The following is a 26,504-nucleotide window of genomic DNA, read 5'->3' on the forward strand; positions in this document are numbered from 1 at the left end:
CTCTATAAACATGCTCCAACATTGCAGGGGTCTTCTCCATCATGTAAAAAATCATAATATTTCCCATTTGAACTATTTTGGAAGGATCTTGAATCATCTTCCAATCAGCTTCAGCAATTCATCATGTAGAGACCTTAAAATAGGTTTATTTCCTTGTAGTCTTCACCAGTCCGTTTTTCCCCTTTTTAGTAATTTTTTTCCAAACAACTCAAAAAAATAAAACTTTATTTGGATACCCTTTTGGAAGTTTTAAAACTTTCATTAAGGGGTTCTGGGTCTGAAAGTGATCGTACAGGGGGTTCCTATAAATAAGGACAAGATGCCTAATAGGCCTGATTTCTAGGACTGAATTGTGGTTTTGATAGCAAACTTGCTCAAAGTAAATCCTAAATGACTGGTATGACTCCTATATGCATAGAATGGATAGATATGATGTTTATCTTCATGAAAAATTCTTGGAGCAGTACGGATACGTACAACCATACAATGTTTCTTCACTCTTTTCACCTCTAAACCTCTAACCAGGTTGCACAAACTCGCCTAGGGCCTAGCATAATATATAGTTCTTCATGCTTTCACAACTCCTAACTCCTAAAAATATATACAAAAATTACTCCTCTTCCATTTCCATCTATCATGAATGATTATCCATGGTTAGATTTCATGGAGGAGTCATGACTCTCTAAATTACTCAAAATAAGCTGAAAATAGACTGCCTGAACTAAAACGCCCAAAACCAGTACTTAGATGAACTCAAAATGACCTGATATCCCAATGAAAAAGTTCATAAACAACCTATAGAACACTAATCAAGAATTATATTTAGTCGTTTAGTCCATTAAATATGACTGTCAACACAAACACCAGTAAAAATCTGTTAAAAATGCTTGCAGAGCTCTCTAAACTTTCTCTAAACTATTACAATACTTCCATCATACTTTGTGTTCGAGTATTAGGTCTCATTAGATGCCATTTCCTTCATTTTAGGGCCTATTGGATGCAGCATAACCATCCTATAACTTAGGGAATCCAAAGATACCTGAATGGCATGCACTCTTTTGCAATAATTGCAAAATTGAAGACAACTTCTTCTCAACACTTGGCAACTTTGTCATGTGCCTCAATCCTATATTCTAGGACTCATAACCACCTATTTTTCATGGATCCAAAGCCATTTGTGACCTTATGGAATCTTTACAACAACCATTATGTATTTAGAACACATTTAAGACTCCAACTTAAGCTAAGCTCATAACACTAGGAAATTGAAATAACAACAAACAAAGGTTAATTAGTGACCTTAGTCCTAGTGACTAATTCACCTAACCAACATAAAACAAGACCTTCTAAGGTCCTCAACCAAATTATACTAACTCCTTGACTTGGCTAGAGTCAAGTACAAGCCAAAATTGACTAACTAGTAGAGGTTAGCCTAGGTGCTCCTGCACCATAAAACCCTTAAATGACTCGGACCCCAGACTAGGGATTCGGAAAGCCAAAAAATAAAGTAGGGGGTCTCCATTTATAGGAGAAATGGGGCGTGTGTTTTGAAACCACAACAAATATTAAATTATATAACAATTAAATGTTTTTTTTTTTTACCTCCCTGATAAGAGGCTCACAATTTACTATTAATATTTATAGTTCCTTGATGAGGAACCACACTTGGGATCTTGTCCCTTTTCCTAAGGGAAGAAAACTTGTTCGATGTAAGTGGATCAACCGGACAAAATTTGCAAGCTTTGTTGGAGGTGCGGGATGCTTCATCTTTTGGGGGGGCCTTTTCCTCTCACTTGGAGCCCTAATTTTCTTTGGGGAGTCTCTTTTCTCTCTCTTTTGGGGGAATTTTATGTATATGGGTACCTCATCAGGCTTGACTTGCTGGGACCCATTTCTACATCCACCTAAGCTTCGCTTATGGGGGGGTGTTAGTGTAGTTTTTTATTTTTCCTATTTTGCTAGGTTTTTCCTACATTTTTAATAATCTCGCTTAGGTTAATAAAGCATGTCTTATTAGGTGAATGGTTGTGAGGTGTCACCTTCCTACATGTGAGCATCCATTAGCTATCTTGGGAAGATACTTTGCTATCTTTAGTCCGATAGATGGTTGCTCCTCATTGGTTGGTGTTGTCACCTCCTCCCTCTTCCTAGCCTATATAAGCATGCTACCTGGCTTGTATTTGCATCTCTTGTTTTTGCATCCTCTTAATGCTATTTTGCTTCCAGCATTTGCATTACTCTCTTGGAGACTAACTCTATGATGCTATTTTGATTTTCTATCATTTGCATTCATAGTTTAGATATTTACTCTTTGCACTAGTTTTCTGGGTTATTAATCTTTTCAGATTCTAACATGGTGAAGAGAAGTGACTCTTACATTGTAAGATATAAAGAAAAGGTTTCATTTGAGGAGGGCATCCAAGGGATATAAAGTTGGGGAATAACATATTAATCTAAAGTGGTGATTCAATTTTTATGATAGGTCTTGTATCTTCCACGAATAATATATAAAAGAAAAAAAATTAAGGATCATTTACCAATCACCACTTCCAAATACATCAAATCAACACTCAATCATCACTCCTCAATTTATGAATTACACATTCATCTAGTCATCATTCACTGACATATAAAACATCAAATCAAAGGAAATCATTCTATCATTCATTAAACATCAATTGGGAAGCAAACAAACTTGCAATCAATTCTTCAATTAATTCAATCAATGTATATTAATCATTCAACCATCTTGAGTTAATAAAGAAATATAAAAGACAAGAAGACCATATGATTTATATTATTGGGTATTTTTATTTGGTCTTTGTGTACATTTTAGGAACATAAATTATAATGCGTAATTCTATATGTAGACTGTAGACATTTCTACAGACTCATATATATATATATATATATATATATATATATATATGATCTTATATGTGTTTTTATAACTGTTTGATTTAGCAATGATAGGTATATTGATGGTATAATGACTTAATATAAAAAATATATGTAAAGATGTTATGTTCCTGATTGCTATATCAATAAAGGTCAGGAAAATGAGGTAGTTGCCTTTGAGAGAATGGTAATGTGGTCACCCTCTAAGTGGACTACCTCATGGTTGTGATCAGGGAGTCCCCATGAGGCCAAAGGGGGACAAGTGGACTACCTTTGGGCTTAGGAAGGATAAATGTTTGGGTTACCATGTTACACAAAGGCCACAAGGCATTAATCATGCAAAATTATAGAAATACACAAGGAATGGAACACACATTTGAAAGGCACGAAAACACATTAAAGTGCAATATTGTCTTGCTTGATTCTATTTTTGGGAGAGTTTATAGATCCCTTGCTTAGCCATTCAAATCTCTTTGAATAGAATACATCTTATTATTATAGCTTTACCTTGAACACTATCAGGATCAAATCTTTGATGCCAACCGTGATGTCTTTTTTTGGGATTACACTTGAATCACAAATTTGATAAAAACAAGAAACATAATATAGTTAGAGACATAAATGATCTTAAAGAATGTAAAAGCAGGATATATCCTTGTTTAGATCTTACAATCATTCTAAACAATTATTGAAGGTACAATTTATATATTTTTTAATATTACTTCTAAGCCTAGTCTAAAAAAATATATTTATAATCATCTTAATCATATAACTTATATAACTTATGTGTTTAACTACAATGAGGCTTGGATAAGGAGACATGGTAGGGTGCTTGAAATGATCATCTACCTTAGACCCAAGAGAGAGATACTGTCCCTCTTGACCCTCAAGTGACCTTCTATCCATCCTTCATGAGACGGGCTACCTACTAAACCCTGTGCTAGTTACTTCCTTTTATTTCCTCCCACCTTGCTATGATTGATTGTTGCCATTTAGTGAATAAGCTAGAAATTCAGGTATTCCACATCTTTGCTTATATCTAACTATATATGATGTTATGCATCAAATATATTTCTTTTGTACACATATTATTGCTTATATTAATAGTTGAGGAATTGTGCAATTGTTCACCATACTAAGTATTGGTTCTATCTTATATCTCCTCTTAAACTATCATAAAAGACTTAGCAGAATAATAGTTGAAGTCATCGTATAGCGATCCATTCTGTACAATGTGTCATGTCCCATTTTGCCGATCTTCCTTGTCTTTGCTTATGCGGCAATCCTTTCAATTTTGACTAGGTCAACCTTGTTAAACATGATTTAATTAATGATTAAGTTAACTATTGCATTATGATGTGTTAATTAGGATGTTTTAAATGAATAATTAATGCATTGAAATGTCTTCGTTATGTTATTTAATGTTAAACATGATTATGTTTTAAATTTTTTTATTATGATGATATAGTGGGCTTCATTTTACACTGATGACGTAATGAGTTAGATTACATGATGATGAAGTAATAGAGGATATTAATATATGCATTATTACATTTATGATATTTTGTTTATGATGTTGATTCATTTATTTTTATTTTTATGAATACTAACTTCTATCTTGTTGCGAGTGTTTGAGTGATCATATGTTGTCAAAAGCGAAAGTGTGGTTGAGGTAGAGAGGGTTAGTCTCTTGAAAGGGGACAAATGGATAATTCGTGCAACATTACATACACCACTTAATCTAGTGTAATTTAATATTTTGATGAATTTGATCTTTTCCCTAATCTCCTAAAATGGTAATATGATATTGAAAAATGTAGTTCAATGACATGAATACGTTTCTAATTTTAAAACTGTTATTTCTTATAGTACTATGTTTTAGATGATCTAATATAAATCTAAAAGCATAAATTCTTATGGCAATCTCATTTAATTACAATCTTATGTATTCGAGTTTAATAGCTTGTATATTCGTATATTAACCTTTCTCCATAAAATGTGCTTTTTAATATGTTGATCTTTATGTTGTTTTGCATTGTCACCACTTTATTAAGCTGAGAGGCTTTCTACAGTGGCAACAATCTTCAATGTAAACATTTTTTCATTTTGAAAAAAAAATTGACGTTCATTTGCATAACAAAAAACAAAATAGAAATATGCAATTTTTTTATTGCTATGATTTTTTAAAAATTTGTACATGGTGAAACAAATCATTGTCTAAATTTAATTTGCTGAATTTTTGAGTCTCATAAAACTTCTATGTATTAATATCAAAGCAAAGTATATATAAAAATAGATACAATAGTTTATTCATCGAATTTTTTTGTTTATTTGAATACAATATTTACTAAATTTATATTAATTATTTTGAAATTAGATATCTTTCGACTTATTTACAAAAAAAAAAATTGAAATATTTTTTTTTAAGGTATAGTAGTCTATAGCTATATATTCTCAAGAGAAGAATTATGCAGGAACACAAGGTTTCATTTTTTTCTTTGCAATGTGGGTGGGGGTTTTCTATATTCTCGAGAGAAGAATTATGCGGGAATACAACGTAGGGTTTCATTTTTGGAATGGGGTGGGGTGGCTTCCGTGAGGGCCCATTTGGCAACAGGAATACAAGTGGAATAGGCATATGTAAATTCTAAAAAATTTTAATTCTTCGTTTGGATGCACCAAAACGGAATTGGAATACAAAGTAAAATAGGAATACGTATTTCAATTTTGACCCAAAAATAGAGTTTTGTAATTCCATCCAGATAGGTGTTATTGGAATACGTATTCTTATTCCACTTATTTTTATTTTAAAAAACATAAATTTTGAGGTCCTAATTTCTATCAAATATTCGCTGAATCAAACAAAAAATAGGAATACGTAGCCCTATTTTCTATTCTAGAATACGTATTCCTATTCCCCTATTCCTATTTCTACAGCCAAACGGGCCCTGAAAGAGAACGAAATGAAGCTGAAAATCCCATTCCACCCAAATTGGGTCAGTTACATCCTCGACCGAGGGCGTAAAGAAGGAAGAAAATGACGAAGGAGGTGAAAACAAGAAGGGAGGAGCGGCAGCTGTAATGTGGGGTGAGTGACTTCGTGGAGGAAGAGGAAGGTTCTCGGAGAAAGAATGGTACTGTAATTGCTGGATATTTTCCAACGGCAAGGGAGGGAGTTGGAGGTAGCCGGAAGGGCATTGACGGCTATAGGGGGAGGTGCAGAAGTAACCGGCAGGGTAAAGGCTACAAGAGTGCAGTCCGGCAGCAGCCATAACTCCCAGGAAGGAGCTAGGAAGCAAGCGGCAGAAGGGCTCCTTGCTGGGAACGACAACATTTCTCCAGGTTCTACCTCAAATGTTCTATCTGCTTGGTTCTTTCCTGTTTCATACTTGAAACCTTGAGAGTAGAATGTGTTTAACGTAAAAATAATAATGTTTCATCTTTCTGGTGCATCATGACTTGAAATCCGTTAGACTGTAATATAGATTAAATTTAAGTCTTGACAAGTCTTGTCTTGTGAAACCCCCTCTTTGTTTTAGCGTGGCTGTGTGTGCGCCCTCTAACGTCTGGACTGCAACTAAGCCCTGGACGAGCTCGAAACTACACGGGCAACATCTACTAGAGCGCTAAATCTAGGTCTTATTCGATTGGAACATTTACTAATTTGAATGTCTCAGTTTGGCTGTGGGTGGCAGTGAGAGATGTAAACCCCAAAATATATCCGGCAACAGCATTGACTTCTACTTTTCTTGCAATTTCGTATGATAGTCTTATTCAAAGATTGATCTGGCTTAGCTTAGAGAACGTAGGTAAGTATTCGTTGTGGATCCCTCAGACCAGTAGTGGAGACTTGTGATGAATGAAATACTCTGTTGCTCGATTTCGTTAACTGTCAAGCATTCTATAGGAGTAGGACTGCTGTAACAGCAGACAAGGTATCCTGTAGACTGTGTTCTTGCTCACGGCTGAAGACAAGCTGTTTTTTTTCCTGTAGATTCCCAAATTTTATTTGCATGGTCTTTAAACAATATCTTCAGTATGCTAATTTAACTTATAATTGTTGTATGCTGTTTTTGGTTGCTGGGAATCAATGTATCATAGGCTGTAAACTCTTGAAGTGTCAGAAGATCATACACATTTTGAACAACGTGTTTAAACTTAGAAGCATAGGCGTTGATTAAAACACCATTGAACTATGGAGGCTGTGAAAATCTTTGAGAATTATGAATCTAAATTCTGGAATTGATTTTGACTTTTATATTACTGAACTTCATATTGCTAGATTAGTAAAGCTGCTGTTGCGAAATTAGTATTCATTGTATTTATAGTTGAATAGCTGTTGTTACTGGTAGGTGTATATATATATATATATATTCTACTATATTGATGAAAAGTTGAATCGTAAGATCCTTGCTTCTGGATACTCCGGACTTTGCCATGTAGCATCAACAGACTTTTAGCATATGCTGAATTTTCGAAGATGTTGATAAACTAAGCTAGTTCTGCACCAGTGTATGATAGCTGATCAATTTTTCATTCTGAGTAATTATTCCTTAGTGAATTGTTTTAGTAACCCTGTTAATCATGTTCAATGATTCTTTTACATTTAGTCATTATGAAGTTTTCAGGAGTGTGAGAAATAGAGTTGTGTTATTTTTCTCCTATCGAAGGGTGTAATGTGGCATAAGGGAAGGTGGGGATGGATGCATTATGTTTTGCTTCTCTCAACCTATCATATCCTGAAAAGTAGGATTTATTACGTTTTGTTTCTCTTTTTAGTGATGCTAACAAATTTAGTGCTTGGCCAAGCCATTTTAAATTATTGCATTTAAGTATGCTGTTCTGATGTGTAGCATATGTGTGTGACTATGCTCATTTTATCTTGTATATGTGTAGATATGGTTTATTGAAAAGAAATGTACATGTGGGTAGATGTGTTATAGTTTTTCTTTCATTACATATGGGTAGATACGTAGTGTTCTTTTCTTTTCCCTGCCACATTCCGTGATTAGGTTCCTAGGCACATAGATGCATGTAGTATGTTTCACGGCTGCATTGGATCCATCCGATCCATTTTGTTCCGAGAAGCCACACTTCTCGTGCTAGGGTTGAGGCATTTTTCATGGTAGGAAGAATCTTGGGGGGAGTAATAAAAGTTCCTGCGCCACACTCCCATCTCAGATAGCAGATGGACGATGTTTGGAGGCTTTGGAGATTGGATACACTGAAGGACACCTGTTGTAATGAGCCTAGCTCAAACTGATCACAAATTGCCCTTATTTATTACTTGTAATAAATGATTGCAAGCTCCTCAATGAATATGATGCTTTCTTTCACCTGTTAATGCACTAAGAGAATAGGATGCATCTATAGCCAAGACATCTTTACAAGATCTGAATACAAACTAATATCAAATCCAAGACTCTGGTATCATATATATGAATAAATGCTTAAGACTGATAAAGACTGCCACCTACAGCAGTAGCATATAATATGCATGAATAAACAAGGGAAACCTAGTTATGTTGCGGCCTCCTTAAAAATATTCGATTCTCCAAAATGAGGTTGCCAAATAGCTCCAAAATGATGCGCCCAAGCTACTAGAAGGACCACGAACTCACTGAATTTCTTATCTGATTTTTGATGTTTTCAAAACATGAAATTGCCCCTGTCTGTAGTGCGCCCAGCTTGCTTTGAGGTTATCTGAAATTCGTCCCTCCTTGTATCAGCGAATCGTCCCCTTAGGAATGGATATTTGGTATTGCAGCTTTATGGCGCCGGGTTTTTGAAGTCGCCTTGAGTTTCCAATAAAAATGCAATCAATATCTCCAAGTATTATGCCCTAATGACAAGGTAATACAATGTTCCTGCAACAAGCTCCTGTAGCAAACATCCAACTTATTCTTCATCTTCACACCTGGTCCTTGGCCACAAATTCGGCACAATGAAGTGACTGAAATATCACCTCCAATCTGCAATAATTCAGGTGATGTTTCACACCCTCAAAATTGCTATCATTGGGAGTTTTCGTTCCCAAAGACAAATTGATTATTTGCAGACCCTTGGCTCCACATGCAAATGTCAATATCAAATTTGGATGCCTTCCCCATGAGGCTCCCTCCTCTATTTATTTTGTTCCTGCCCCCCTTCTAGAAGAATCATAAATATTATTTTATTGCACTTTTCTAGAAGCTTTTTTTCCTCTAGAGGTTGGCCTCAATAAAATAATATTATTTTATCTTTTTTTGACTTCTAGAACATTCCAATATTATTATTTTTTTAGTTGTTGCACTTTATAAAATATTAAAATATTATATTATTAATAAAGTGCATCTCAACATCAAATTATAAAATAAGGCTTCCACAAATAGAAACAATAATGATATATGATGGAAAACCTTACTCCAACCAAAAACTGAGCCAAGTAATCATCGAATGACTGCCAGATGACTCTCTCACCATGCCTTATTAGCCTACGAGAGTCATTAATAGGCTAATCCTGCTGATATGTCATTGTCAACTAGAAGGGGACATTACACCTATCAAGTTTCCAGTTACTTTTCTTATGGTCTTGTATACTCATCTTGATGATGAGTATGGTAACATTCAATTGATGTAATCTTTGATTATCGATTAATGTAATCTTAAAAGTTGGAAATGTACTATTGTTCATGTATAAGATGGGCATGCATTGTAATTAAGCACCATTTTTCATGTGATGTAAGGTTCATGCGATAGAAATCAGCACCTTAGTGTTATGCTGAATACGTTGATAAACTAATTGTATTTTTTATTGAGTTAATGGATAATGAATGAGATTTTGACTTTTCAATGCTGGCTATGATTGGTTTCTTTTCCGCATTTTTTTGTTCTTCTATGATGTGGCATCTTTGTTTAGGATTTGGTCTTTACACAATGTGAGTCATATGGGTACAAAGTGGAGAGTGTCACCACTCTGTACATATATGGCTGCCTCATACACTATGAAGTGGCAAGTGCGTGCAGGTTGAGGTAAGTCCTACGAGGCATTGTTGTATAGTGCGAAGTAGTCGTACAAGAAATATCACCCACCGGCATTGTTGGTTCCCAAAACTGCAGATTGGAAATCCAAGAGTTTGCCACTTCTTCAGTAGGATCTCTCAATCAAATTTTGGCCAATGAACGGAAATCGCTTAGATTCCCCTGCACTTCGGGCTCCGCAACACCCAGGCAGGTAGACCTTCACCTTGAACATTGACTACTCAATTCAAGGGCTTTCTATAGCGAATTTAAACTTTGCTGTTCCTCGGCTGGCAAGGTCCTTAAAACTTGATCAGAATGAAACTGGATGCCGAGTATTTGGATAAAATTTTAATAATAATGAATTTTTTTTTTTGGTAAGAAGGATATTTTAAATTTTCTGACTTTAATAACAAAAAATCAGTGCTTTGTTAATCCAAGTGATAGAGTCAACTTCGGTGAACTTTCACGTACAACTTCATAATGTTCAATGCACTTCTACTGCCAACAATTTTAATAATCCAGATGCGACAGACCAATTATAATGCAATCTTAAATTAGTCCAGATTGAATTTTAACTCCGCTAAGAAGGAGACAAACTGGACAGAGGTATGGAAACAATTTAATATTTCACAACACCTATGATGATCAAATCTAAAATGCTAGTTGACCATGTCCACTTATCTGATATCAAAATCATATACAAAATTCTAAACTATAATTACTAAGGACGGTTCAACTGTAGTTTAAATCTCCATGCCATTAATGATAAACAAAGAACATTTTTATTTTATTATTAAAATAAAATAATTTAATAATAATAAATTAATGAAATTTCATTATAAAGTCATAGGAAACTTATTCCTTCATACAATAAATATAAAATGCTCTCCTTATAAATGACTTTTATGTTCAAATGTATCTCAATAATCCTTGACTTCCCTTTCAACTTGTATTTATATCTTTCTTTGCAAATAGATGTAACGTTCAATATGAAACATCGTATCTTCTTATCAAATTGCACCTTTTCATGATTTCATTTTAATTTTAAAATACTGATAAGGTAATTGTCGATTTCATTGCATTAATAACTTCATCATTTGTTAGAGATGATACCAAAACTTACGGTAATAATATGCGCAATTATAAGACTTCATTTTTGACAAAAGCATTCTGTCTGTTCGAAGATGTAACATTCGAATGTATGGAAGAGATGCCAAGATTAACACTACAGAATCCGTTGGTGCTTCCTATTGCCGAGTATATCCATAACATTTTGAAGCCATATATAACTCAATTGATTTTGACCGCTTCCAAGTCTTTACTGCATATACGTTATTGCCATCACCTTCAAACCCATTATTGTGCTGGATATGCAAGATATTGGGATATCATAAAACTGTATTCACACTTATGTTTGGAATTCAACATCATTGCATCCAATCACGTTATTTATCTTTGCAATATATTTGTCGCACATCCCTGACATATACACGCACAGGTATCTACATGATGGTCATTGCTTCTATATTATCAGAATCGCTGATCTTTTCATAACCATTGGATTGATGTAGTCACTGCATTTTATCTTTATGTCACTGTTTATCACATCTGGTCTTACATTCACTGTCGCTATAATCATCTCCAAAGGGTGTTCATTGTTTGCGTATGCACATAGGTCTTCACCACTTTGATTATCGTTGCTTGGGAAAGTTTGACCTTATCTAATACTTGTTCACACTATAAACTTTTATCTTTCACCCATTGGCTCAGATAATGATAATCATAACATGTCTAACATTCTTGTGACATGAACTTCCAGAGTCATTATAGACGTGGAACCATTCCAGCTTTTGATGTGTTTATTTTCTGCAATAAGTATGGAGCATGTGATTTTTTATTTTCAATCATCGGATTATCTGCCAACCACTGTTGAGATATCTCTTCATAATATTTTTGCAAGACAAGTGGGGCTTCCTGTGCTGCTTCTTCACAAAAAGTTCTATAATGTGCCCAAGCTGTGCACATTAATCTATTCTTTCACTCATCAAAGTTCAAACAAACCCCCAGCTAGCAGGACTGATATCACTGCACATGCTGTTACAGAATTGCTGTAACTAACTCAACACAGTGTACAGTAGATTTCACAACTGAAAAGATTAGGGTAATTGGAAATATGGTCACTCCTTGAAAGTTTGAAAAATGCTTCTAAAAATGATGGCTCCATTCATTAATGACTTTTTTATTGGTTTGAAACATATTGTCTGAATATAAGTAATGGGTAAGATGTAAAAATTAACCCCTTGACACGGTGTTTGGGACTCTAAATTTGCCAAAATTTAGAGTTCCATCAGTTGTTCTTTCTGGTGATGTATGCTTCCTATGAGCATAGTGAGATCACAGCTATCTCTGGAAGAGCAGACCAAGCATCCATGCTTCACATGATGCATGGTAAAGTTTAGGTGGCCATAGGCCCCCCAAAAAATGAACATAAATTCTTCCCTCTATCAAACACAAAGTTCTCATCATGTAACACTCCGAACCTGCTGATCATGATGCCATCATTTGTATAAACAATACATATTGCTTCTACTTCACCAATGCATTCTTTGATATCCATCTCATGTTTAGCCTTCACAAAATCATTAGGTGCCCTATGATTTTTGCTGAATGGATGATCCTTATAGTCACAGTATGCTTTGTTCCCATACTCCGGATATTGCTTATCCTCACAATAAGACATTGAAAATGGTTTATATTCAGAAAATGCTGCCTCTCCCTCATCAGGAACTCCATTAGATATTATACTTGGAAAATTTTCAGATCTATTCTCCAACATATCCTCCCCTATGTGCATGGATGATTCCACCTCACCTTCACATGTTTGCTGTACTTCCTGCTGATAGGATGGATTGAAAGAAGTCTCATCTTCTGAATACACTTCATGAGATTCATCAATTTCAAAATCAGACCTGCTATCTTCGTAATGATGCTGATGGATTTGGCTGCATGGAAAATCCTCTTCATACAATGGATTTGAGAATGTAGTGAATTCAGAGCTGTCTTCAATCACTTCTTCTTCAAACAATGGGTTTAGGTACATGGAGAATTCAGGCATACTATCATGAGAACCTTCATCTGAACTAGCAAATGTTTCATCAAATAGTGTACAAATGTCATCCTTTTGGGAATCATCATCTTCTTGACTAGTAAGATAGATATCTTCATCAACAATATATCCTAAGACTTCTTCATGTTCATTTGCCGTATGCAATTCTATATCATCTTCACTATATGATTCCTCGGAATGATCATCTCTTTCATTGAGTACCTCCTGAGTGTGCACTGATCCATCAACTTGCGCACCTTGGTGGATTGAGAAAAAATTTGAGCCATTTTTTTCAACATGTTTCTGATATTCCATATCTAATAAGGATGAAATCTCCTCCACACTTAAAGAATCCTCTTCCTCATTTTCACATTCACTGTCATCTATAGGCATATAAGTATCATCACGATCTGATTCTCCTTTAGCAACTTGAATCTGAAACTTCACTTGACTCATTTGTTACTTCAGTCTTGCATTCATTATCCTCTGCAACTAGCTCATTATCCATAAGTTCAAGAAAGTTAAGAAACCGATGATCATATAAGAGGCCTAATTCCCGCATCTTGTAGAGAAGATCAAATGATGGAGGTTTGTATTCTGAAGGTATTTCTTGGTAAGCATTAAACATTCTGAAGGTATTTCTTGATAAGCATTAAACATTCTCATGAAGAATTCTATTGTAGATTCATTCTCATGCTTTTCTAAGTTCAAATATGCATCCAAAGGGGATATATAACTCGGACTTTCATCCAACATTTGGAAAAGAAGTATCAAATCCGAGTCATCTGGTGAGATTTCCAATTCACAAAACTTTCTTATCAATTCCTTGTGTGAAGGCATTATGTCTAAAGGTGCTTCCTGAAAAATATCTACCATCCTTATAAACAAATGTGTCGATGTCTCGCCTTCATATCTTTCCAAATTGAAAAAGGCATTAAGTGGGTGTATTTCTACTTCCTCCATGGTGTAACATAGATCCGCCTCCTGATTGTAGTATACTTTCTCCATGTTAGGCAATCAAATCATCTCCTTTTAAGTCCTCTCCCTTAGCAGAGTTACCAAATAAATCTTTTGAGGAATGTATTGATCTTCTAGGTTCTCACTTCCAGCAGAGTACACTTCCAAACAAATTGATACAACTTCTGATACTGATACTGATTTATGAACTTAGAAATTCTGGGTAACTTCGCAATATGTATCGCGAGCAACTCTCCCCAGTGGAGTCACCAATCTATTGGTTCCCAAAGTCGTAGATTGGAAATCCAAGAGTCTGCCACTTCCCCGGTAGGATCTCTCAATCAAATTTTGGCCAACGAACGGAAATCGCTTAGATTCCCTTGCACTTCGCGCTCCGCAACACCCAGGCAGGTAGACCTTCACCTTGAACGCTGACTACTCAATTCAAGGGCTTTCTTTAGCGAATTTAAATTTTGCGAGTTCCTCGACTAGCAAGGTCCTTGAATTCGGTCAGAATGAAATTGGATGCTGAGTATTTGGATAAAATTTTAATAATAATGAATTTGATTTTTTGTAAGAAGGATATTTTAAATTTTCTGACTTTAATACTAAAAGACCAGTGCTTTGTTAATCCGGGTGATAGAGTCAACTTCGGTGAACTTTCACGTACAACTTCATAATGTTCAATGTACTTATACTGCCAACAATTTTAATAATCCAAATGCAACAGACCAATTATAATGCAATCTTAAATTAGTCCAGATTGAATTTTAATTCCGCTGAGAGGGAGACAAATTGGACAGAGGTACGAAAACAATTTAATATTTCACAACACCTATGATGATCAAATCTAAAATGCTAATTGACCATGTCCACTTATTTGATATCAAAATCATATACAAAATCCTAAAATATAATTACGAAGGACGGTTTGCCTGTAGTTTAAATCTCTATGCCATTAATGATAAACAAAGAACATTTTTATTTTATTATTAAAATAAAATAATTTTATAATAATAAAATAATGAAATTTCATTATAAAGTCATAGGAAACTTATTCCTTCATACAATTAATATAAAATGCTCTCCTTATAAATGACTTGTATGTTTGAATGTATCTCAATAATCCTTGACTTCCCTTTCAACTTGTGTTTATATCTTTCTTTGCAAATTGATGTAACGTTCAATATGAAACATCGTATCTTCTTATCAAATTGTACCTTTTCATGATTTCATTTTAATTTTAAAATACTGATAAGGTAATTGTCGATTTCATTGCATTAAAAACTTCATCATTTGTTAGAGATAATGCTATAACTTGTGGTAATAATATGTGCAATTATAAGACTTCATTTTTGACGAAAGCATCCTGTCCGTTCGAAGATGTAACATTCGAATGTATGGAAGAGATGCCAAGATTAACACTACAGAATCTATTGGTGCTTCCTATTGCCGAGTATATCCATAACATTTTGAAGCCATATATAACTCGATTGATTTTGACCTCTCCAGAGTCTTTACTGCATATACGTTATTGCCATCACCTTCGAACCCGTTATTGTGCTGGATATGCAAGATATTGGGATATCATAAAACTGTATTCACACTTATGTTTGGAATCCAACGTCATTGCATCCAATCACGTTATTTATCTTTGCAATATATTTGTCGCACATCCCTGCCATACACACGCACAGGTATCTACATGATGGTCATTGCTTCTATATTATCAGAATTGCTGATCTTTTCATAACCATTGGGTTGATGTAGTCACTGCATTTTATCTTTATGTCACTGTTTATCACATCTGGTCTTACATTCACTGCTGCTATAATCATCTCCAAAGGGTGTTCATTGTTTGTGTATGCACATGATGTATCTGGTTTTTTAGGTTTTCACCACTTTGATTATCGTTGCTTGGGAAAGTTTGACGTTATGTAATACTTGTTCACACTATAAAATTCTATCTTTCACCCATTGGCTCAGATAATGATAAGCATAACATGTCTAACATTCTTGTGACATGAACTTCCAGAGTCATTATAGATGTGCAACCATTCCAGCTTTCAACATGTTTATTTTCTGCAATAAGTATGGAGCATGTGATTTTTTATTTTCAATCATCGGATTATCTGCCAACCACTGTTGAGATATCTCTTAATAATATTTTTGCAAGGCAAGTGGGGCTTCCTGTGCTGCTTCTTCACAAATAGTTCTATAATGTGCCCAAGCTGTGCACATTTATCTATTTTTTCACTCATCAAAGTTCAAACAAACCCCCAGCTAGCAGGACTGATATCACTGCACGTGCTGTTACAGAATTGCTGTAACTAACTCAACACAGTTTACAGTAGATTTCACAACTGAAAAGATTAGGGTAATTGGAAATATGGTCACTCCTTGAAAGTTTGAAAAATTCTTCTAAAAATGTTGGCTCCATTCGTTAATAACTTTTTTATTGGTTTGAAACATATTGTCTGAATATAAGTAATGGGTAGGATGTAAAAATTAGCCCCCTGAAATGGTGTTTGGGACTCTAAATTTGCCAAAATTTAGAGTTCCATCAGGTACATCAGATATTGCATTGGAATACCAGGTTCAATTATTATTATGTGGAATACATCAAGCAAATATTAAAGATATATCCGTCCATACCACAAATGGATGACAATGCTATTGCCTGCAATAAATATCGGTTTCTGATTCTGATTTTGATCGATGTTATGAATTGATCTGCTCTTATTAGCACCAATGCTTATTAGATTTCTTTCCTTGATCCTTTTCCCATTGTGGTCGTCTCCCATATATATCTTAATATCTCCTTGAAAGCAGACATCTTTTGGGAAGTTGACTCTTTTTCAGAAATAGATACAATCTTTAATAAGTCGCCGTCCCTTCAGTATTGATTTTTATTTTAATTTCAAAGTAATAACATTTCGCCATCTCTTTACTCCTATGACTATAAGTTATAATCCTTTGTCAAAATTGCTGCTATATATATTAATTTTGATTGCTGCCTGCTTTTCTGTTTCTGTTCATTGTTTATAATTTATAGAAACAAATCAAGGCAGGCATAGCATAACAAGTCTCCCAGCAATAGAGAGTACTTATATTTGCCTTGACTAAGGTGGTCGACCATAAATATAAGTTAGTTTAAGACATATTCTCCATGATGCAAGGGTAGTTGGATCTTTAAAATGCTGATGATTTCTGTACTTCTTCAAGCTTAATATAATTGTTCCTTCTTATACAATGATCCTTCCTTATCTATCCATAGCTTCCTTATGATAATTGCTTCTTCATTTAACATATATTTCACTTCAACTTTCAGATATATTATTAACAAGGACTGTAAACTTCTGCTTGTGTTAAGGGCTGCCAATCCCAGTTTAGCAGGGCATGACAGTCTGCCTTTACAAGATTGCTTTTCCATTAAGCAATTTTAATGTAGGATTATCATGGGCAACTTTACATAGGAATTTTTTTGGTGTATGCAACTTTCAACTTTATTGGGAGTCTAATTTGAAATCCATATCTTTGTGGGGCTACTCTGATATTATCTCAAGCTCCTAATTTGAACTAGGATATGTTTTGAATGTACATTAAATGGAGGTATCTCAATGACATAGTCAAGAGTTGGATCTTGGTAAGGTTCAAAGTTGCATTACCTGATTTTGATAAGGATTGATTTGTTCATGAATGAAATAATTTAGTTAGATAATCATGATGATGAGAGACACAAATATTGTGGAGATGATCAGTGATGGAATCTGGGAAATACTGATTTTGGAGTGATTTCTATTAGTTCCTTTGATTTTGGATAATGGTAAGGAATCATGTTATTGGCAGTAGTTGATCCCTTCTAGGCATGATTGTAGTGCCTCTCGTGTTTGCAGTCTGTACCTTGTCTATTTTTGATTCGAGAGATACTTGATACTCTTTCGATATTTGTACCTTGAGATGATCTGAGGGTCGAATGTTATATTTTGATTTCCATACCATAGATGCTTTGTTGCTATGCTGTTCAGTTTATCATATTTGCATGTTGATGTTATTTTGAGATGACAGTAGATCTATGATAACTAATTATCTGGTGATATGATGTATTGGACCTATTTGTTGACTATGTTATGAGATGGATTCTATACTATGGTTATTTACTTCATTCTCGTCTTTTATGATTAATGCGAACGTGAGTGGTGTAAATGGATTAATGAGTTATTTAATGCTTTAATTGCTTCGGCTATTATATTATATGCAATTGCACTTGATCGTGTGTTCTAGTGTGCAGGAATTACATCCCTGGCAGTGGCCTATGGAGTTAGTGATCCAGCTGTTCATACTTTGCCAATGTCGCTCCTATATGGTCGACGTATCTTTATTTAGTTGTTTTATATTAAAACCTTTCGGTGATTAGCAAATCTGAACTCAGTTGCATTATGTGATTAGACCAGTGAACATGTCTGTGCATTTAGAAGTTCGCATTCGTCGCGAAAGTGTCAAGTGTTTTTCTGTAATTTTGGGTTTTTGGGTTTTTAATCTTTTGGATTTAATTTCTGGCAACTTTGCCTTAGGTGAATTTCTATTACGGATAATAACCTGTTTTCATTTGGGTTGTTTCGGAGTTTAACTACTCCAGCTAGCTATTTTCCATTATCAGCTATTCACTCAAAATGAATAAATATTGGAAAAGTGAATTCATTATTCACTTCACATTTTGGAAAATTGAGTTTTGGAGAGAAAATTTGGAAATCCTCTTCTGAAGGATTATTGTTTTGCTCGTTGCGGGAGCTGTGAGCGTGGGATCTTTGCGAGGTTGGTCTCGTTGGATTTGGCTCGAGGAGTTCTCGCTTTGCCGACAGTTTCAGCAGTTTCGGCGAAGTATTTATTTTATTCTACGGGTTTCAATTTCGGCCCTTTTTGCTGTCAGGTAGGGCCTTCCCGTTTTAATGTTTTTTCTCCGTTTTTGCTTCCGTTTCTTGTAGCAATATGTTAGGAGGCTGTGAACTAGTGTTTCCCTCCGTTTCTGTTTGCTAGTTCTGCCCGGTTGGTCGGGTATGAACGTTTTACCTGTTTTTGAAATGGGGGTTTGGGTTTTTGGGCCGTTATGCTGGCCGTTTTGCCATACGGTGTCCGTTTTCAATTATTTTTGGATTTTTGGGGTTTTTGAACCCAAAGGCCAAATGGGTTTTAATTTTGGAATTTTTCCAAAATTTGGGGTTTTTACCTCGTTTTGCGTGCCGCCCTGTTTTTTCGGGTTTTCTTGGCACATTGTGGTTCGTGGACCTGGATGATCCGTTTGGATACCAATCAGAACACTTTTGCATCCTTTGTTGCATTGGGATGCGTGTAGCATCCGTCATCCCGATTATGTTTTCGGTCGATTGACTTTTGTTTGCATTCTCATCTTGTCCTTGTGTATGATCTCTGTGATGGTGGTGCGCCACACACATGTATATTGTCGGGTGACCTGTGGGGCCCGATCTTCCGTGGTACTTTCAGAAGTTGTGATCATTGGGGTTGGGTTGGGAGTTTGCATGCCTTCGGGCACTCATCGTTGGATGAGCATGGGTAGGGTAGGGTAGCATATGGAGGGGGCTTCTATCCTGTAATCTGGTGACTACTTCCCGGTTGGCAGAGGAAGTTTTATATAAGTGATAATTAAATTAAAACTTTGGGTGGTAATAAATACAAGATAATTAAAATGTGTGGGTTGTGCGCCTTCCATCGTGAAGAGTAGCTGCCCTAGGTTGTGCACCTTCTGTTGAGAAGAGTAGCTGCCTATACTAGCTTGGGCTTGTCGATGCCAAGCGACTCTCCATGATGTCAGTCCCTACGTAGTAGCCCATTGAGGTGTTTGACTAGGACCTGTAGTTTATGCATTGTCTATGTCTTGGATTCAGTCATCATACTGCGTGGCGTGTGTGTTAGCCATGGTTGTTGTTTTGTGTGTGTGTGGTTGGATCATTATCTCCATCAGCACGGCGGGTGTGGACCTACAGGTGCCACGTGATTGGGAGGCGTAGCTACCTTCACCACTGCTAGGGACCGGTGTACAGAGACGGTCTATTGTTCTAGTGTGATCGTTGCTGGATGTGTCACTTGGTACTTCGAATTGTGGAGTATGCTTTCTAGTGATTTATGCTTTCATTTGGATGTTGTGTTCCACGTTTACATGATGTTGGTTTTACGCATTCCTTGTTATGATGTTTAGCATATAGTAGATGATGTTATCTGATTACAGGGTTATCTTATGTTACTACTAGCATGTTAGATTTCATTTACTTTTATTGCAGCATGTTTAGTAGTGATGTCCCTATCACGACAGCACCGATGATCTAATCGGTGGCTTGGGATGTTATGCGCGGGGGAATGGCTAGGGCCCATGATGGCCCTATGACGCCATTGACGGTTGGGAGGAACCATGTACTTGGTTATTTTGCTCATTGCAGTGTTAATCTATGTTATTGCGATGTTATTTCTGTTGTCGTGATGTTTCCTTTCTGTACTTTTCCTTCTTTGTTTGATAGATGGTTAGATTTCGTTTTCTGTATTCTGTTGCTCAATTTTGGTTCGAGTGTTTTGGCCTCGAAATGTGGATCCGGTACTCCCCGGTGTGGAGGTTCTTTTGTCGGTTTTTCCCCGTTTTTGAGTTCTGGAAATGTTTTTACTTTCTATGGGCGACATTTGTTCAGCATTGTGCGACATTGATAAAGTATCGCACGCTCATAGAAGGAATGTCGTACGATACTATAAAGTGTCGCACGCATTACTGAAGAACTGTCGTACGACACTGGAAGAGTGTCGCACGGCTTTATGAGAAATGTCGCGCGATACTTTTCCAGTATCGCACGCCTTCTTGAGAAGTGTCGCACGCAGTAAGGGAGAAGTGTCGCCCTCCCTTAGTGAAAAGTGTCGCACGCCTTTTGGAAAAAAAACCTGCGCGTGCCAACAGCGGGCACTTTTTGTAGTGTTCTAATCTTTTTGAGAGTTGATCTGGATACCCTTTTGGGCGTTCTTGAAGCCTACGTTGTTGCATTTTGAATTCAGGAGGTTTCTTTTGAAATTCAGTTTTTGGGTTTCTGTTGTAGTCCTTCGGGGTTTAAAATATATCGTTTAAGTATAAGTTGAACGTCAACTTATACTTAAGATATATTTTAATATATGCGACAATTCATTTGAGATGGGTTTCAGACCTCTACGAGCTAAGGTGTAGATTCTAGGAAAAATCAGGGTTTCAGAAATTCAGACTTAGCCAAATTTCAGGGCTTCAGGATTTCAGACTTAGCCAGTTTCCAAGAGTCAGCTTATGTCTTTCAGCTTGGTAGGTCTTTGTGGTTTTCGTAATTGTGTTCTAGTTGGTAGTGGCGTTTGGAGATCCGTTGGTGCTTGGTTGTCTTTCAGTCTTCCGTTGCGATCTTTTGGTTTGTGTAGGTTGTATCATGTGCACTTACACTTGTTTAAAAAAAAAAAAAAATTGTTCTGACTTGTTTTTCATCCTTGTTTCCAAGGATCTCCGGGCGGGGCATTACATCTGGTATCAGAGCCCATGTTGCTACATTGGGATCTCTGTGTTATGCTTCCACTATGGTTTTGTTTGTTGTTGCGTGATTGCTTTTTTATGTTTATTTATTTGTTATCTTGCTCGTTCATGGTTTTTACTCATGCTTGTGATCCGATTGTTCTGACTTTGTCTTGTTGCTCCCTTTCAGTGATGCCTCCTGCACGTAGACCTGGTGGCCGTGGTGGTACCCGTAGTGGTAACCATGGAAATGAGCACCATGAAGAGGAACGTCAGGGAGGAGGGGAAGAACATGGTAATATTGGTGATCAGAATGGCGGAGGGGCGGTGATGCTTGTCCTCCAGCAGATTCTTGCTCTTTTGGGCCCTCGTGTTGAGGAGCGCCAGCAGAATCAGAATCAGGAAGAGGGATCTCATCATGGAAGTTCCCATCACTCTGAGCATAGAGAGGAGGAACGTGAACGTGAGCGTTCTCTTACTCCACCAGGTGGCAGAGGACACCGTCGGGGTGGTAGAGACCGCAACAGTGAGGACTCCATCAGGTTGGATATCATGAAGTCCCTTTAGAGTTCCAAACCACCACCATTCGATGGTAGGGGAAGTGGCCTCAAGGCTGAGACTTGGTTGCTAGACATGGAGTGTTGCTTCACCATGTATCCATATTCAACCAACATGAGGGCCCGTTGTGCAATTATGTAGTTGAGGGACCACGGATCCGTTTGGTGGAATATTGAGAGTCAGAAGCTTCAGCTTAGCGTTGCAGATCTCACCTGGGAGATTTTTGAGGAGAGATTCCGAGAGAGATTCTTATCTCCTCAGTATAGGGAGGCCCGTGCTGATGAGTTCCATGCTATCTGTGAAGGGAATATGACTGTGGATCAGTACGAGATCCGGTTCTTTGAACTTAGGCAGTATTCATGCTACAACAATGATGATTTGCTCTTAGCGCATCATTTTATCCGAGGCCTTAAGGATTCCCTCATTGGAGAAGTCCGAATGCATCAACCCAGGACTCTTGTGCTCGCGGTGGAGAAGGCACGTATTGCAGAGGAGAATTTGGCTAGAGGATTCAGTAGTAGATTTGGTTCTCAGAACCAAAGTGCAAGGTATTCAGGACAAGATTCTCAGTTTACCCAGTCCACGGGAAAGGGTCAAGCCCAATCAGAACCCCCTCAAGGGGGTAAGAAAGGTCGTTATCGACATAGGGCTAGAGGAGGGCAATATTCTGGTACCTCAGGGAAGAAAGGAGATAATTAGAACAGAGGACATAAATCTCACCAAGATCGTCCTCCTCAGTTCAGTCAGCAGACTTCCAGCAGAGGTAGTGCACCATATCCTAGTGCTACTCAGAGTGGTCGTGGGACAGGACCCAACTTTTCTGGGAATTGTTATTCTTGTGGCCAACCTGGCCATAAATCTTATGATTGTCCCATCAAACCAGCTTCAGGACCTGGTAAGGGTGCAGCTAGATCTGAGCCTACTGTAGGAGATGCGGGTCGGAATCATAGAGTCTTTGCGGCGGTTGACAACCGTCAAGCTGAGCATCAAGGTACGGTAGTCGAGGCTACAGGTATGTTGCATGTTATTTCAACTTCAGTTTTGTTTGACTCTAGTGCCACCGATTCTTTCATTTCACCATCTCTTGTTCAGCGATGTGGGCTAGTGGCAATGCGTTAGGTTGAGTTAGCCACGGGTTCTAAGGTGGCTGTTGACTCGTTGGTTAGGAGTTGTTTGGATTTGGGAACCTTCACCACCACAGTGGATCTACGCATTCTACCTCTGGGATCATATGACATTGTGTTGGGCATGGATTGGTTAGCTGCCTATCAGGCCAATATCGATTGCCATCGTAAGGTGGTACAGTGTGTGGATGACACAGGTGGGCAGGTGGAACTTTTGGGAGTTCAGCGACCAGTCTCGCTTCGTATGATCTCAGCTAATCAGCTGAAGCGGAGTGTGCGAAAGGGTTGTCAGTTGTTTCTTGTATCTCTAAGTGATCTTGAGGAAGCCGAGAGCCATATGGTAACACTCGATGATCACCCACTCCTTCGTGAGTATGTTGATGTGTTTCCTGATGAGATTCCAGGTATGCCACCGCAGCGTGACATTGATTTTCGGATCGATCTTGTACCAAGAGCAAAACCGATTTCACGAGCTCCTTACGGCATGACTACTCAGAAGTTGAGTGAGCTCAAATTGCAGTTGGAGGAATTATTGGCCAAGGGCCACATTCGTCCTAGTGTATCCCCGTGGGGTGCACCAGTCATCTTCGTGAAGAAGAAGGATGGTTCTTTGCGTTTGTGCATTGACTACCGACAGTTGAATAAGGTGACGGTGAAGAATCGTTATCCTTTACCAAGGATAGATGACTTGTTTGATCAGATGAAGGGAGCACGAGTGTTCTCAAAGATTGATCTGAAGTCGGGATACCATCAGCTTCATATCCAAGAGGCTGATATTCATCGAACAGCATTTCGTACACGATATGGGCATTATGAGTTCACAGTTGTACCTTTTGGGTTAACCAATGCGCCATCAGTGTTCATGAGTTTGATGAATGGGGTATTTCGCATGTACCTCGATCAGTGTGTCATTGTGTTTCTAGATGACATATTGATCTACTCGAAGACTGTGGAGGAGCACGAAGTCTATTTACGTCAGGTATTGCAGTGCTTGAGAGACCATCAACTGTATGGCAACTTGAGTAAATGTGGGTTCTTCCAGACAGAGGTGAAGTATTTGGGACATATCATCACTGGTGATGGAATTGTAGTGGATCCGGAGAAGATTTGTGCTATCATGGATTGGCCGGCACCCACTAATGTCTCAGAGGTTCGTAGTTTCATGGGATTAGCGGGTTACTACCGTCTCTTTGTGAAGGATTTTTCACGAGTAGCCCATCCCATCACTTCTCTTCAGAGGAAAGGGAAGAAGTTTGTTTGGTCCGACCATTGTGAGGCAGCATTTGTTGCTCTTAAGGATGTTTGACAAGTGCACCAATCCTTGCAGTGCCTAATCCTGTAGGTGATTTCATGGTTTGCACAGATGCTTCGTTGGAAGGTGTGGGTGCGGTGTTAATGCAGGATGGCCGAGTGATTGCTTGAGTCTAGAAAACTCAAGGACCATGAGCTAAACTACCCCACTCATGATTTGGAACTTGCGGCCGTAGTGCATGCCCTTGTCCGTTGGAGGCATTTTCTTTTGGGACACAGGTTTGAGTTGCATAGCGATCATAGGAGCTTGCAGTATATCTTTACTCAACCAAACTTGAATGCACGACAACGTCGTTGGATGGAGTTCCTATGCGAGTATGACTTTGATGTTCATTACATCAAAGGGAAGGAGAATGTTGTCGCAGATGCCTTGAGCAGGAGGCGACATGAGGTATCAGTGATGTCATTGGGAGTGGATTTGCGAAGCCGTATTTTGGAGGCTTTGCCTAGTGACTCTTGGTATCAGGAGGTGAGGGCGGAGATCGAGTCTGGACGTACCCTTGAGGGGAGATTTTCAGGTTATATGCTTGAGTCTGATGGACTATTGCGACACTCAGGGCGTATTTATGTACCCTTGTCGGGTGATCTTCGTACCTTAGTTTTGTCAGAAGCGCATCGTGCACCATATTCTGCACATCCTGGAGTCAAGAAGATGCATGCTGATCTCAAACAGCTATACTTCTGGGCAGGGATGAGACGCGATGTTGCTGATTTTGTTGCTAGATGTCTTGAGTGCCAGAGAGTGAAGGCAGAGCATCAGCATCTGGCGGGTCTTTTGTAGCCACATACCATTCCAGAGTGGAAGTGGGATACGATATCTATTGATTTTATCACAGGGTTGCCTATGTCATCGCGGAGACATGATTGTATCATGGTGACAGTGGACAAGTTGTCCAAGGTAGCACATTTTTCACCCATGAGAGCATCCTACACTGCTTCTTCCGTAGCGCATGTTTTCATGGTGGATATTGTTCGTTTGCATGGGATCCCTCGTCGTATCATTTCAGATAGAGATCCAGTGTTTACTTTTGCACTATGGACGTCTCTACAGCATGCGTTGGGCGCTTAGCTCAATTTCAGTTCAGCCTATCACCTAGAGACCGATGGTCAGACTGAGAGAGTAAATCAGGTTCTGGAGGATATGCTTCGCATGTATGTTATGGATAGGCAAGTGAAGTGGGAGGACTATTTATACCTTGTTGAGTTTGCATACAACAATGGGTATCATAGTTCTCTTGGCATGTCACCTTTTCAGGCCTTGTACGGTAGACCATGCCGTACCCCTTTGAGTTGGGATCGTTTGGAGGACCGTGTTCTTTTGGGTCTAGAGATGCTTCAGGATATGGAGCAGCAGGTTGTTCGCATTAGGGAGCATTTGGTTACTGCTCAGGACAGGCAGAAGAAGTATGTAGATGCCCATAGGTTGGATCGTCACTTTTCTGTTGGTGATAGGGTGTTTTTGAGAGTGCGGCCGAGGAAGAGCCCTATTCGTTATGGGAAAGGCTCTAAGTTGGCACCACGTTTTGTCGGACCTTTTGAGATCCTCGAGAGGATTGGTCCTGTTGCTTATCGACTAGCGCTGCCACCTAGCCTATCGCGCATCCATGATGTTTTCCATGTTTCTGTATTGCGGCAGTATATTCCTGATGTGACCCATGTTCTTGATTGGGATGCTTTGCAGGTAGCGGACGAGCAACTTACTTTGGAGCCCATTCATATCCTACAGCAGTGGAGGCTGACCTTGCGAGGTCGGGACATAGAGCAGGTAAGGGTCCAATGGGACCCGAGCGATGAGACCTTTGCGACTTGGGAAGATGCTACACGACTGAGGGGATTGTACCCCTACCTTTTTGCTGGCTTCCAGGAGTAAGCCTATGCTAGTGGGGGAGGGTGTAGTGCCTCTCATGTTTGCAGTCTGTACCTTGTCTATTTTTGTACGAGAGATACTTGATACTCTTTTGATATTTGTACCTTGAGACGACTTGAGGGTCGAATGTTATATTTTGATTTCCGTACCATAGATGCT

The 26,504-nt window shown here is 37.9% G+C and overlaps 1 protein-coding gene across 4 annotated transcripts in view; it reads left to right on the forward strand.

Annotated features, from left to right (window-relative positions):
- The first annotated feature begins 5,768 nt into the window (after positions 1–5,768).
- The window catches only part of LOC149579553 (F-box/kelch-repeat protein SKIP20-like), a 29,103-nt gene continuing 8,367 nt past the window's right edge, over positions 5,769–26,504 (forward strand). The window contains exon 1 of one of the 4 annotated variants that reach the window (XM_089785839.1): positions 5,769–6,240. The gene's annotated coding sequence lies outside the window, so the exon portion shown is untranslated. The remainder of the gene's footprint in view (positions 6,241–26,504) is intronic. The other 3 variants (XM_089785847.1, XM_089785860.1, XM_089785853.1) reach the window with 3 other exon arrangements.

The sequence above is a fragment of the Cupressus sempervirens genome, chromosome 1, assembly GCF_028749045.1.
Source record: "Cupressus sempervirens isolate cs-2001-9-10 chromosome 1, ASM2874904v1, whole genome shotgun sequence".
Lineage (NCBI taxonomy): Eukaryota > Viridiplantae > Streptophyta > Pinopsida > Cupressales > Cupressaceae > Cupressus > Cupressus sempervirens.